Source organism: Bos indicus x Bos taurus, chromosome 17, assembly GCF_003369695.1.
Source record: "Bos indicus x Bos taurus breed Angus x Brahman F1 hybrid chromosome 17, Bos_hybrid_MaternalHap_v2.0, whole genome shotgun sequence".
Lineage (NCBI taxonomy): Eukaryota > Metazoa > Chordata > Mammalia > Artiodactyla > Bovidae > Bos > Bos indicus x Bos taurus.
In genome coordinates this window covers 12562959-12577197 of record NC_040092.1, presented here as the reverse complement: position 1 = coordinate 12577197, position 14239 = coordinate 12562959, and the positions used below count along the sequence as shown (strand labels likewise).

General features: G+C 44.2%; 1 non-coding gene across 1 annotated transcript; it reads right to left on the bottom strand.

Moving 5' to 3' along the window:
* Window positions 1-7701: 7701 nt before the first annotated feature.
* TRNAG-GCC lies at window positions 7702-7774 on the bottom strand. Its single transcript has one exon. It is a non-coding gene; the product is annotated as a tRNA-Gly (tRNA).
* Window positions 7775-14239: the final 6465 nt, after the last annotated feature.

Below are 14239 nucleotides of genomic sequence, written 5' to 3'. Positions count from 1 at the left end.
AGGCTCCCGGACGCCGGGAATCGTTGGCTGCGTCCGGTCGTTCTGGGTGGCACCCAGTAGCCCTCGGGCACCAAGGAGATCGTGCGTCGGAGGGAATCTGTGTCTGAGCGCGAGGCAGTGCTATGCAAACCCCCGCCGCTGCCGGGATCGCGCCGACCTCGGTGAAGCTTGGGGGCGGCCAAGAGAGGACCTGAAAATACACCAACCCGTTCTTTCCACTTTCTGCTTTCCCATCCGCGCCGGGAGCCGGCAGAGCCTGCTTGGAGATGACAAGGTTGGAAGCAAGGCTTTTTTTTTTTTTTTTTTTACGCGCGGCTTCTCCTGACGTGGCCAGTCCCGCGGATGTTCTCTCTGACCAACATCGAGAAATGATTTTGGGGAACCTTTTCTTTGGCCCTTTAAAGGCACCCGCATGTTTGCGGCGGTAGAAGCATGGCGAGAACACCAAATCGCTGGCACACTGAACAATTTGCCCAAAGAATCATACCCCTATAGAGGTACTTATGCACCCCAGATCCGAGAGCGTCGGCGCGTGGGCATGGAATTATTGTCACATCCTTAATCATTCGCCTATGTTTTCTGCACTTCCTGGCACGGATATTTCTATTATCTCTGTGGACAGAATCGTCTTGGGGCACACACAATTATTTGCACGCGTGTTAGCACGTATACACTTCATTACACACACACAAACTAGGGCACACCCGCAGCCATCTCGCTTCTGCGCCGCCCTTGGCGCGCGCACACGCGCAGACCTCAAGCTGTTAAGACGCGAGCGAGGTCCAGGTCTCTCATCTTCTCGAGGAAAAGCCCAAGGTTTAGAGGAAAAAACTCTCTGGGGTCTGCGTTGGTTCTTTGTTGTTGTGGTTCTTTTTTTTTTTTTTTTTCCCCTCGGACAGAGGTCAGAAGTCAGACAGTTTCCTCGCTAGGAAAGACGGCGGCGACAAAGGCCAGGCAGCGGGTCACCAGTTTTGAACCGAGGTCCAGGAATGGTTCTAGGGTGACGGGTAGGGCTGAGCCCCGATCCCTCGGAACAGTCTCCCTGCCTCCCCCGGGTCCGAGAGCCAGGTGGGACGACGGGGAGGGACCTACTAAGGCCTGCTCTCAGAGGCTCGAGGAGCTGCGTTTATTTTCTAGTTATTCTTGGCCGCTTTCCACGCGATTATTTGTAGCAGCGCAGGGAACTTCTGGGAGAGCGGGTGCCTTGCGGGGGTTGGGGTGGGGGGTCCCTTTGCCTGGCCCCACGAGTTTTATGACATCGAAGCTCGGAGGGTGAAATTACAGGCGGCATCAAAATGTGTAAATTATAGGTTTGTGTTGTAAAGAGGCCTAAGCTCGGTCGCTGGAGAAAGGCGGGTTTGTGGATTCCAAGCTGATTCCGAGCCCGGCGCGACGCGCGCCAATGCGCCCTGGGCGTTCGCGGACTCCATCCCCAGGCGCGGCAGCCCTGCCGCCAGGGCGCTGGAAAAGACGGTGTCCCAAACCGGGTGGCCTCACCAGCCGGAGAGGAAGAGACCAGGCGGATCTCCGGCGCCCGAGGCCGTCAGGCCTCGCAGCCAGAACCGCGGGAACTGGGGCCCTGCCTCCCTGACCCACCCGGGAACCCCACACTGGCAGGAGATACCTTTTAGCTCGGCTTGCTGAAATTAGGTTTAATCCAAGATACTTTTTTACGCCTAGCGATGGGCAAACTCTCCTTTAGATGTCTCTTCGACTACAAAAGTGGAGCGTGTTGGAGACAATTTCGGCAACATTTCAGTTACAGGGCTGTTTTGACTTCACTTCTCATCACTTAGCTTTTTCTGGATCTCTTCTTTCTTTTCTCCTCCAGGTCTTATCTCCCCCCCCCCCCCCTTTCTTTCCCCTCTTTTCTCCTCCCAGTCCCTCCCTGTCTCCCTCCTGTCATCTTTCTTTTTTTCTTTCCCTTCTTTTAGTCCTCACCTTGGAGGTATTTTCACACTCCCCCTTCTTTGTAAAGTCTTTTTCATTATTTAAACTATTTTGCATTTCCTTTTGTTCCTCACCCTCTCCTCTTTTTAAAAAATTACTTTTCCCCCTTCCCTCCTTTTTCCTTTGTACTTAGGTTCTCCACTTCTTGGGGACTTTGGAATGTGCAGCAGTTGAACTTACACTTTCTTGATTACAAGAAATCCAACTAAAGCAGGTCCCATTGGCCTGGAGAAAAGCAGAAGCAGGGAAGCAGACACTTAAATAACAGCCCCCAGAAGCCCTGGCGTTTGGTTAGCACCAACCTTTCCAGGACCCAGTGTACTGTAGAGGAGAAGCGAGCTGGAGGATTAATAAGAACTCAGACGTTCCATAGGCAATGGGACTGTCCACTTGGACAGGGTAAAAAGAAATAAGTATATATCCAGCTATCAGCAGTCCACCCTGTGCGTTATCAGGCAAATGTACACACCAAGATCTGGGCTGCCCATTGCATTCCCATCTTTGTGTGATCTGAGAACCCAGGAGAAAACCTTGCCAAGAGTTAGCAAGAATTTCAAGAAGACAACAAACCACCCAATGTTAAAATCTTTCTGAGACCACCTAACTCCCTTCCTCGATGTGAGATTGTTTTTTCCTCCCCTCTGAGCCCAGGTCTCCCTCTTCTCAACAGCTGTTCATCCATTGTTATATTAGGTAAATATAAACCCCATAAATATGCCTGAATGAAAACCTTCATGTTCCCTAATATGCTGTTCAAAGTCACCAACATTCATCTTCCAACCGTTTGACTCCTTTGGTTTGACAAAGAGTGTAAGAATTCTACACTCTGGCCCCTTCCCCTAAGTGATGAGAATATTAACATCTGACCATTGTGCCCCCATAAGTAGCCTCCACCCCACCCACCTTTCCAAAGCTTCCTTATTAATAAGAGGTCATTTCCTCCCAGGCCTTAAACTCAACCTGCAATTCAGACCAGACAGGGAGAAAATGTTGACATCTCTGGGCCAGTGGTAATACCAGGGTAATCGCAGCCTCATGCAGGGAGAGGTTCCCCGGGAACTTGTGCTTCTAAGAATGGGGAAACATGGGTGCGCCTGCATGTCAATCAAGGAGGTTGGCTTCAAGGAAAGAAATGCTGGTAGCAGCATCCTTGTTCATTTTCCTGAGCACATGCTCTGCAAGTCTGACTTTCTGGAATGACCCGAGAAGCTAGCTAGCTGATGAGTTCTTTTTTTTTTTAAGTCATCGATTGCCTAGTATTCATGAAGCTAGAAACCTATAAGAAGACTGGTAAAAATGAAACATGTAATTAACTTGCAGCGCTAATGAGGGTGTGGGAAACATTGGTGGGGAGTGGGTACATGGTTACAACCAATACAGGGGCAGTTTGGTAGACCCATTAAAAATAAGAGAGCACAACCCTTTAACCTAGCCATTTTCTTCCCCGAGGTCTTGATCTTACTGGCGTAATCACACATATGCAAAATGATGTACCTCTAGGGATAGTCAATACAGCGCTGCTGTAATAGCAGAAGTGGGTAAATGACTTGATAGATATCAATAGGGATCTGGTTAAACTAAGGGTGGTAAAAGGAATATTAAAATATTATGCTGTTAGAAAAAAAGATGGAGGGCTTTCTGTATGTACAGATAAGAAAAGATCTCTGAGAGGTAAGTAAAAAATGATTAAAACCAAAGGACAGAAGGGTTTGTAAAGGATGCTCCAATGTGCCAGAAAAAATACAATTGCATGTGTGTAGTGTGCGCAGTTGTGTGTGTGTAGGCTCTACAGACCTGAAGGAGGGCATGGCAACCCACTCCAGTATTCTTGCCTGGAGAATCCCCTTGGACAGAGGAGCCTGGTGGGCTACAGTCCACGGGATTGCAAAGAGTTGGACAAGACTGAACCACTAAGTACAGCACAGCACAGGCTCTACAGAAGGGCATATAGAACCCTGTCACCACAGTTACTCCCAGAGGCTAGCTGGTATTAAGGGAGGAAAATTTACTTTCACTCTATACTATTTCCTACTCTTTCGATCATTTTGCCTTTTGCATGTTTGTGCCAAAATAATTGTTTATTTTATTGTTCTTCTTATTTATTTTTAGTTTTTGGCTGTGTCCCATGACCAGGGATTGTACCCCCAACCCCTGCATTGGATGGCGAAGTCTTAACCACTGGACTGCCAGGGAAGTCCCCCAAAATAATTTTTAAATGAATTGAAAAAATCAAAGAAAGTGGTTGTTGTCCATGTGGTCATTTTCCCAGCAGCCCCCGTATCACTCTCTTCTGTCCTCCTTTCTCTTCCAGAATCCTAGTCACCACCTGATGAGCACTCACCACGCGCAGAGGCTGGGCCAACCTACTTCCAAACATCTCATTTCATCCTCATATCATTTTCCCATAGAGGCACACTCAAACCCATTTTACAGGTGGGTAAACTGAGGCTCTTAGAGGCACATCTCCTGCTCAAGGCCATATACTTTGTAAGATGCTTTCTATCCCAGAGAGCCTGTTTCCTAAACCAAATAACTTTAATTTAACTGATCTCCACTTCAGCATCCTCCTCTTGGTCAACTTTTTTTTCTTTTTCTAACTCCTCTACTTCCTGTCCTGTCCCGGGATTCTCACCCCACGCTCTACCACTCAAAAGTGGATGAGTGCAAATAAAATACTTGAAAGAGAACAAATAGGTCCAGACCAAGGCAGGTCAACTAGGTTCCAGTGTAAATCCAAAGATCATTGGCCAGACCACGTGGTAGCAGATGGCACTGAGAGGCGGACTTGAATGCGGGGACAGAAGTAGGTCAGGCACATCCCTCAGCCCTTCTTCACAGGAAACCTGTCCCTGGACTCCGGGCTTCAAAAGGATTTGGTCCCACCTCCTGTCTTGCTCCAGCTCCTACAGCCATTCCCATACATCCTAGCTGGTCTTCATTCTTGGAGCCAGCTCTAAGCCCTGAAAGGTAATGGGGTGTGAGAATATGGTTTTGGAAAATTGCTCGGTTAAGATCCGGATGCAGAGCTAGGGTTCCTGTGGGGAGTCCTTTAACATAGGAGCTGGGGCAGTTACCAACTTCCTCTTATCTGGGGACTGGGCTTCTGCCTGTGATGTCTTCCAACTTCAAATGCATTCCTCTGCTACCAGGGCAACGCCCCAGGAAGATACCAGGAATCCTATTTATTGGCCGCTGGGACTAACTCACGGCCAAATCAGCAAATAGCACTTGAGCACGGAGGATACCCAAGGTGCCCACTGCACATCCAAAATGCTAAGGTGTCAGTTCTGTATATGTGTGCGTATTATAAAAATTCAATTCAAAGCCTGTTTCAGAAGTGACATGGTGAAACTCTGTCTCCATCTCAGTTGCTTCTACAGATTTTCGATTTCCTTCTTCCCGGGCAATCCCAACTGTGGCTCCTTTCTTGTATATTTTCTGGACATAATCTATGCATAATTAATTTCTTCTTAATTAAAACTTTTGGATTCAATGTATAGCCATAGTCTACTGTGTGAGAGCCCAGGTGCCTGGATTCACATCCTGGGCCGAGACTCTTTTGTTTTGTGACTTTGGGCAAGTTCCTCAACTACTCTGCCTTGGTTTTCTCATCTGTAAAATGGGGTGGTTACCTGCCTTAAAGGTTTCCTCTGAGAAGTAAATGTGACAAAACATACTAAGCATCTAGGATTTTGCCTGCTGTAAAGAAAACATGCAATGAATATTAGCTTTAAATATTAGAGTGAGTAATAAATTATTCATCCAGACCATTGCTGGAAAAATAAGTGAGGAATTAAGTTTCTACCATCAGAACAACTATCTTACAATTTGCAATGTTTGAAAAAGGGAATGATGCTAAAGATCTCTAATTCTGGCTTCTTACAAATAGAGAGATGAGGTTTGTATTTACAAAATATAACCGATATTTCTGTTCCTCAGATGTGTGTGTGTGTGTGTGTGTGTTATCAAAAGTTGAAGGTAATGCCTGAACCCAGAATCTGGTTACTTTGAATGTGGGTCGGCCTCACTAAGCAGTGAAATTTGTATTAAACTTGATAATGTTTGTGGTCATATTAAAAAGTAGAGTGACATTTACGAATTTAACTTTAAATAAATTTAAGGCTGTAGCACACACTCTAATCCCATGGACCAATGAGTCTGAAGGGCTAAATGAGCCTGGGGTTGCAAAAAAGCCAGACTCAACTTAGTGACTAAGTAGCAACAACAATACTTATACAAGTCATATCAACGACTGACTTTGTAAATAAAATCTGGATAAAAATTCCTTCCCTTTCATAAGTGGGTTCTAACACTGTTTACTTAAGTTGACTGCTGCCTCTGCACCAGGGTTTTCTGTGTGGCCATAGGAAGATGGTATTTCCTCTGTATTCTTTCGGGAGAACTGGCAGGTTGGCAGCGGAGGGCTTTCTCAGGCCAGGGTCTGTGGTTTAGGATGTGGCTGGAAGTCTCTGTACCTTATGGAGATAAACAGTGAATGCTGGGTTCCTCCCTGGAGATGTGTTTTGTAAACAATTTCATAGTTCTTTGCAAAGATCATCATACAGTTGGATGGTAAATGATGCTTTTTTCTTTCTTGGTTATTAGTAAGTCAAATCCATCCCTCCAGCCTTCCAGGAAAGAAGCCAAAAACATAGGAGGACAGCGAGATCACAGATACACTGAGTGCGAGCTTCTCATAGCAACATAAACAAAAACTCTGTGTGCTTTTTCTTTGCACTTGGAAAAAAGTCTTTAAATACGTAGTGCATAGATTAATAGATCTAATTCCTGTGTACTTAACGCCCAGAAAAAGAACTTCACATATTAACATGTGGTCATATCTGTTTCAAATCTTTTTTATTTTTACTAACAGAAGTAAAACATTATAAAGTTGAAGTGCTTTTCCCTTTTCTGATCTCATCTCCATATTTCTTCCTTTCCTTAGAGGTAACCACTATCGTAATTTTGGTGAAGCCTAGCAGTCCACATTTTTATATTTCTATAAAATATGCACTTCTTCAAAAGCAGTACAGAAATGTGGTTGGTACTTTTTGAATTTGCATGAGCCTCATATTCTGCATACAGTTCTCTGAGTTGCTTCTTTCACTCAATGTTAATTTCTGAGTTTAATTTATATTGCTAAATAGATATGTGACATAATTGAGAATATTATACAATTATATTTAATTCACTTTGGTTGCTACATAGCAATTCATTCTAGACTAATAAATTGAGGCTAACACATGCATACCACTCTCCATGTACCAAGCACTGTTCTAAGCGTTCTGTATAATGAATTCACTTTATCCTTATACCTATGAGATAGCTTCTATTGTCTGTTTGATTTTGGCCGTGTCATTAAGCAAGCGGAATCTTAGTTCCCTGACCAGGGATCAAACCTGTGACCACTGAGTGCAAAGTCTTAACCATTGGACTGCCAAGATAGTTGCTACTGTTATTCTCATTATCCAGACAAGAAAACTAAGACATACAGGGTTAAGTTACTAGCCCAGGGCACTTTCTCTGTTGATGGATATGTAGATTGTTTCCTTTTTTCACCACTATAAACAATGATACAGTGAACATCTTACCTGCTGCTTCTTATATACTAGTTATTATTCTGTGCACAAGAGTTTCTATCGATTAGATACCCAAAACAATTTGGGGGACTTAAAGTATGTACACTGCTGAGTTCAGTGTACATAAAAAACATTTCTTTTTGGCCACACCACATGGCATGTAGGATCTTAATTCCCTGACCAGGGATCGAACCTGAGCCCTCTGCATTGGCAGTGGAGAGTCTTAACCACTGGACCACCAGGAAATCCCACTAAATATTTTCAAGGTCATGTTTGTGTACGTGATCTCGGGCAGCCTTTGCTTTACCAAGCTTCACTTTCTTCCTTTGTATAATAAAACGGGGACATAAGAGCTAGCTTGGACAAGTTGAGGTGGGGATTAAAAGACCTATACGTGGTAAACACTCTATAACTAGTAGCCATGATAATAATAAGAAGTCTAATCAAGGATACACTTTCCAAAGTTAAATGACTTTTAGGCCCAAATCGGACAATTCTTAATCAGCAATAGGAACCTGTTAAATTTTTATATCAAACCACAGCAGACAACCCAGAGGGGGCAAAATGAAGCAGAACCTTGAAATATAGAATTGGGACACTCTGAGCCCCTTGGTGACTGCTGTGTGACCCTAGTCAGATTACTCGACCTTTCTGGGTGTCTAGTTCTCCAGATCTCAAGGAAAAAATAATTATAGTTTTTACCCTTGCCACATAAGGTTGCTATGAAGAAACAAAGGTGGGTGGGCGAAGGTGATTTCTTTATGAATTATTGAAAATAAAAGATTTTCAAGATATTGTTTTCTGTACCTTTAGATTTGGCTGGACATCTAGCAATGGTTTTTTTTTTTTTTCCTGTTGCCTACCTATCCAAAGTATTTCAGGAAAAAGTATAACTTAACTTTTGAAATTGGTTTTCTGTAGGAGATAAGGGAACACATTCTAATGGTGTGCTAGGGAATTTTTCTAATTACTGTGCCAACTTCAAGTTCGTGAAAAATGCAAAGACTTTGTTTTTCTACATAAACTATTTTAGGTAGTAAAAAGATGAGAGGGAGAGGAAAATACAGAGATAGAACTCTATCCAACCATTGTTTTGCAAACAATTGGTTGCTTGATGGTATTTAATTAGTTGTTTGCAAAACATCTTGCCTGATCAAATTCATTGTCTTCCCTTTGTCTCTCTACCACCGCTGCCAAGATGTTATAACCCCCACCAGTTGTGCTTGAAATTTCTTCAATCAGTTATCGGCTAAATTCAGCTTCTTTTTATGTCAAAAATAGCTCACTGGTAGCCAACTGGCTTCTCTTCAAACTGGTTTGTCTGAGGCTGGAGCCTACCGGAAATGCTCCAGCCCCAACTCCTAGCCGAGCCCCACTGATGTCAGCTGGACTCGGGCCATTTTCATTTGCTAATAAAGCCCCAGAATCCATAGTGAAAGAACTGATGAAAGACGCTGATTGCTGCTGGTTGCCAGGAAACAATGCAACATCTCCTCTGGGGAAGGGAGAAAATCAGAAAGAAACTGAGCCAGGGTCCAAAAGTACTCTTTCAGCCAAGTCCTAATGGAACACTGGTCTTCGCTGATGGCTCAGGTGGTAAAGAATCTGCCTGCCATGCAGGAGACGCAGGTTTGATCCTTGGGTCGGGGAGGATCCCCTGGAGAAGGAGATGGCAACGCACTCCAATATTCTGGCCTGGGAAATCCCCTGGACGGAGGAACGCGGTGGGCTACAGTCCACGGGGTGTCAAGAGTTGGACACAACTTAGCAACTAAACCACCACCACCAAAGGGTATACTGGCTGGCTTGGTTTTCCAAAGATGGTATGGGAAGAACCAGGTTGGAGAGAGAAAGAGAGAGAGAGAGGAAGAAAGAAAGAGAGAGATTGGAAGCAAGTCAATGAAGAAATAGATGTTGTTTATTTGTGTAAATTAGCTAGGGGAAGAATGGAGACTGGGCATTCCTCAAAGAAAGAAAAAGGGGTTTGTATCCTCAAGTAGGGTAAGGAAATGGCAATACACTCTGGTGTTCTTACCTGGAAAATGTCATGAACAGAGGAGCCTGGCGGGCTACGGTCCATCGGGTTGCGCAGAGTTGAACATGACCGAAGTGACTTAGCACGCACGCACGCACGCACGCACGCACGCACGCATCCTTGGGTGGGATGAGAGGAAGCCTGCTACCTGCAGTGCGTAGGGTAGTTGTATCATGTCAGGCAGAAGTCCTGCTTTGTTGATGTCATTATTTGGAGATTAAGTGCGGTTTAAGGAGGTGTATATGGGTGTCAAGCTGACAAGGCATGGTGTGGGGACTTGGTCCTGAGTTTGTGTGCATTTATATGTTATGAAAATCATTCCTTCCTTAGATTTAGTGCTTATCAAACTCACTTCATGATTTTTGCTGTATCTAAGCTCTCTCAATTCTATTTTTTTAAAAATAGGTATTTCTTTGCTTATGTATTTGGCTGCCCTGGATCTTAGTTGTTGCATGCAAACTCTTAGTTACGGCATGGGGGATCTAATTCCCTGACTAGGGATTGAACCTGGGCCCCCTACACTGGGAGTTCAGAGTCTTAACCACTGGACCACCAGGGAAGTCCCTATCTTCTTTTTCATTCACTTTTCTAGACCTGAATATCCACTCTGGGCTCATTCTAAGCAACGTGAGTTTAGTGGGTTAGTCTTTCTAAAAAATAATGCCCATGAAAATGACTGTAGAAATATTAACCTGTTTTCCCAAAGTTTATCTGGTTACACTTAAAATCACCACAGGAATGGCCAGAGGGTGATGGTTGAAAACAAAGGATTTGGTGTCAGTCAGACCTAAATGAAATCCCGGCTTTAACATTTAGCAGCAGTGTGAGTTTGTCCAAGTTACATTTTGAGCCTCAGTTTTCCCCATCAGTAAAATGGGGATAATCATGTCATCTCTATGGGGTTATTGTGAGAGTTAAATAAGATGAGGCATGTTAAGTGTTTGCTGAACAAGTGCCTGGCACATCGAACTGTCCTCAACAGGTAAGTACAAGTATGTTATAGGCTGAATTGTGTCCTTTAAAAACGCGTATGTTGAATTTCTAACCTCTGGTCTCTCCGCATGTAACTGTATCTGGAGACAAGTCTTTTAAAGAGGTAATTAAGGCAAAATGAGGTCATAGAGGTGAGCCCTAGTCCATTCTGACTGGTGTCCCCATAACAGCAGAGATTAGGGCACACACAAAAACACAGACAGAGGAAAGACCATGAGAAGATCCAGGGAAAATGGGGCCATCTAAAAGCCAAAGAAAGGACTCAGAAGAAACCCAGATCTTGAACTTCCAGCCTCCAGAACTGTGATTTCCATTTCAGTTTCTGCTGTTTAAGCACCCCGCACCCACGCCAGTCTGTGGTACTTTGCTATGGCAAGCTGAGCAGACTAATATAAAGGATATAGACTGTCTGGTCATGGCAGTCTCCATTTTACAGTCCTGGTGATTAGCCATGTACAGGCATGGATTTAGGCTTTATTTAGATCCAAGATGATGACACACAAACCACAAAAAATAGTAGTGGAAAGTGGGTTGAAGCACGGCCTTCTTGGCAAATTCACAGAAATGTTGTCATCTACAAATGTGGTTATCACACGAGAAGGGTGACTAATCCCCAGTGAGTGTAACTCATCATAATTTTTAGGTAAAGATTTTAGGATTTGGTGAAATGCAGTCATTTTTAATCAGGCTGAACTGTTCTAAATAGTTTCTGGCTCAGATTCATGGTTCAAGATGCCGTTAATGTTGTCAGATGTTTCTAATGGTTTCTCAGGCCTGAGAAATTCATGTTCATCTGAAAATCTTTTATCAGCTACTCTCTCTTGGCAAATGCCATTAACCCCCTTCCCTCATTACCACATGCCCTTCCAATCACCACCTAGACTACTTATATGATTTAGTGAATTCCAAAACACTTCTTAATTATGATTACCAGTCAGTGTCTATATTTTACCCACATGAGCTGTGAACGAAGTTGGCAGGATAGGGTATACAGTGTCAAATACCAGGGATGTTTGATGGTTTGATCCTTCTGGAATCAGTGGTCAATGAAGACTCATGAAGGAGTGTGAATTTGGGCTGGCCCCTCTAAGCCAGAATGAGATGAGAATTTGGATAGGTAGGTAGAAAAAAAGAGAGGCTATTTCAAGCAAGGAGAAGAGGTTGAGGAAAAATCAGAAGGCCTTGTATAGTAACTGTTTTATGTTCATCTTCTTATTAGACTGTGGGTGGGACCATTGAGAGTAGGAACCGGATCATATTTATTTTCATATACCTGTTGCCAAGCCAAGTGCCTGCAACCTAGTGGTCACAGAACATGGCAGTAATTGTCAGGACCCATGCAGTTCTCAACTGAGTCCACTCAGATGACTGAAGCATAACTCAAAGTGGCTTAAGTGAGAAAAAAAGTAGAAGGAGAGGATTTTATTGGCTCATTGCACTGGAAAGTCTAGGGGTGTGTCAGCTTCAGGCACATGTGTATCAAGGACCTCAACGATGTCTCTTCGTCTTTTGCCTCTGTTTCTCTCTGTTGGACTCATTACTAGATCAGGTATTCCAAGATAGTAGTTACTGGATGCTCTGGGTTTATAACTAACCAGTGCTCACCTTCTCCTTCTCTCTGTATACATATGTTCCATATATATGTTCTTATCCATAAACAGGAACCCATAACAGTATCCATTTCATAGGTGGTTGTGAAGATTAAGTTATAGTTAAAGTAAGTGGCACATTTAGGAAAATGCCTGCTACAATGGCCATACTCAAATCCTTTTCTGCATCTCGAGCTTTGTGTTTGTGTATCGGTATCTCTATTTACCTCTCCGTGTGGACAGATTCCATCCGGTGGCCCAGATGGTAAAGAATCTGCCTGAAATGCAGGAGACCTGAGTTCAACCCCTGGGTTGGGAAGATCCCCTAGAGAAGGGAAGGGCAACCCACTCCAGTATTCTTGCCTGGAGAATTCAATGGACAGAGGAGCCTGGTGGGTTACAGTCCCTAGGGTCGCAAAGAGTCGGACATGATTGAGTGACTAACATGGTCCTGATAATAATGGTTATTAATAGATTCCACCCTTTATTTGCAAGTAAAGACCCACATGATCCTTTGCAGATTAACACTGGAGAGAAAACCAGGGAGAATGCAATTGATACAGAGTTGTCCAAGCCCCCTTTTCATTTGCGGTTGAGCAGCGTAACATTAGAATTTGAGATTCTTGAGGGCAGAGATGTTTACTGATTTTGGTCACTGTTTCAACTTCAGCATGAAGAATAGTTCTGGGCACACAATAGACACTCTGCTAATGTCTTTTGAAATCACAAGCCCCTGCTTGATAGCCCTGGAGGTTGGAATAAGATGGGGTTAAAGTACTACATGAATTTCAGGTATAGCTCAAATCTCTTCCAGCTGGTCCAGAGAAATGGATGGAAAAGATGGTCTCAGCTTTAGCCCTCTGGGGCATTAACTAAGTGCCAACATTTGAGCTGAAGTGGGGTGTAAAGGGAACAGCAGTGACTACAGCTTAGCAAATGTAGTCTCGTGGGTGCCTTGATCTGATTCACTACTTAGGCTTGAAATTACACCCAATTTCCTGCCTTTGTGCTATTCTCTATGTGGTGTGCCAGGTACTCCTCAAGCCTTACTTATAATCCTCGAAATCTCCCTACAAGGTGGGTGTTCACAGTCTCATCACTTGAGAAATAATCTACTGAGGACTGGCTTTTTTTTTTTTTTTTTTGCTTTCCATTAAAAGGCCTGAATGCTTTGTTGTGGGTTAAAGGAAACAAGCTTTCTCAGTTCTACACATGGACCACAGAGAGGAAGAGGGATGATTCTCCACACATCTGCTGGCCCTCTGTTGGTGGTGTGCTAAGTGATAAACATGAATATCTTACTTAATCCTCTCAGCAATCCTAGAAGGGAGCTATGAGTAGGTCCATTTCACAGAAGAGGAAAATGAGGCTTAGAGAAGTTTAGTAACTCACTCATGGTCACCCAAGTCCACTAATGCCTTTCACAGGGCATTCAGCTGTGTCACAGAATCCATGGTTGGCACGAGAATGAAAGCAAGTGCCCAGGGCTGCTGAGATATGAGAACTGGACTGCAGCTGGTATGAGCGACCACTTGCCCGACCCTCTGCTCACCCAGATCCAAACAGATGGTAATGACTTCCAGCCAGAATGTGGCCAGAGAGATGAAAGGGCTTAGTTCAGATTTCCCAACCCTTAAGTCAGCCACCTTGACTTTTCGACCATTTTTTAAAAATATAACTTTCTTTATTTATTTGGGTTGTGCTGGGTCTTCGTTGCTGTGCGGGCTTTTCTCTGGTTGTGGTGAGTGGGGGCGGGTTTCTTATCGCAGTGGCTTCCCTTGCTGCAGAGCACAGGCTCCAGGGCCCCCGTCTTCAGTAGTGTGGCACGTGGGCTCAGTTCTTGCGGCCCCCGGGCTCTAGAGCACAGGCTCAGTAGTTGTTGTGCACGGGCTTAGCTGCTCTGCTGCGTGTGGGATCTTCCCGGACCAGGGACTTGAACCCGGGTCTCCTGTTTTGGCAGGTGGATTTTTTGCCACTGAGCCACCAGGAAAGCCCTGGACTATTTTTTTTTTAAAGCCTTTCTATTAAATTAATCTTTTTATTTGGCAGCATGGAAAATTTATTTCTTAGTTGCAGCATGGGGGAACTCTTAG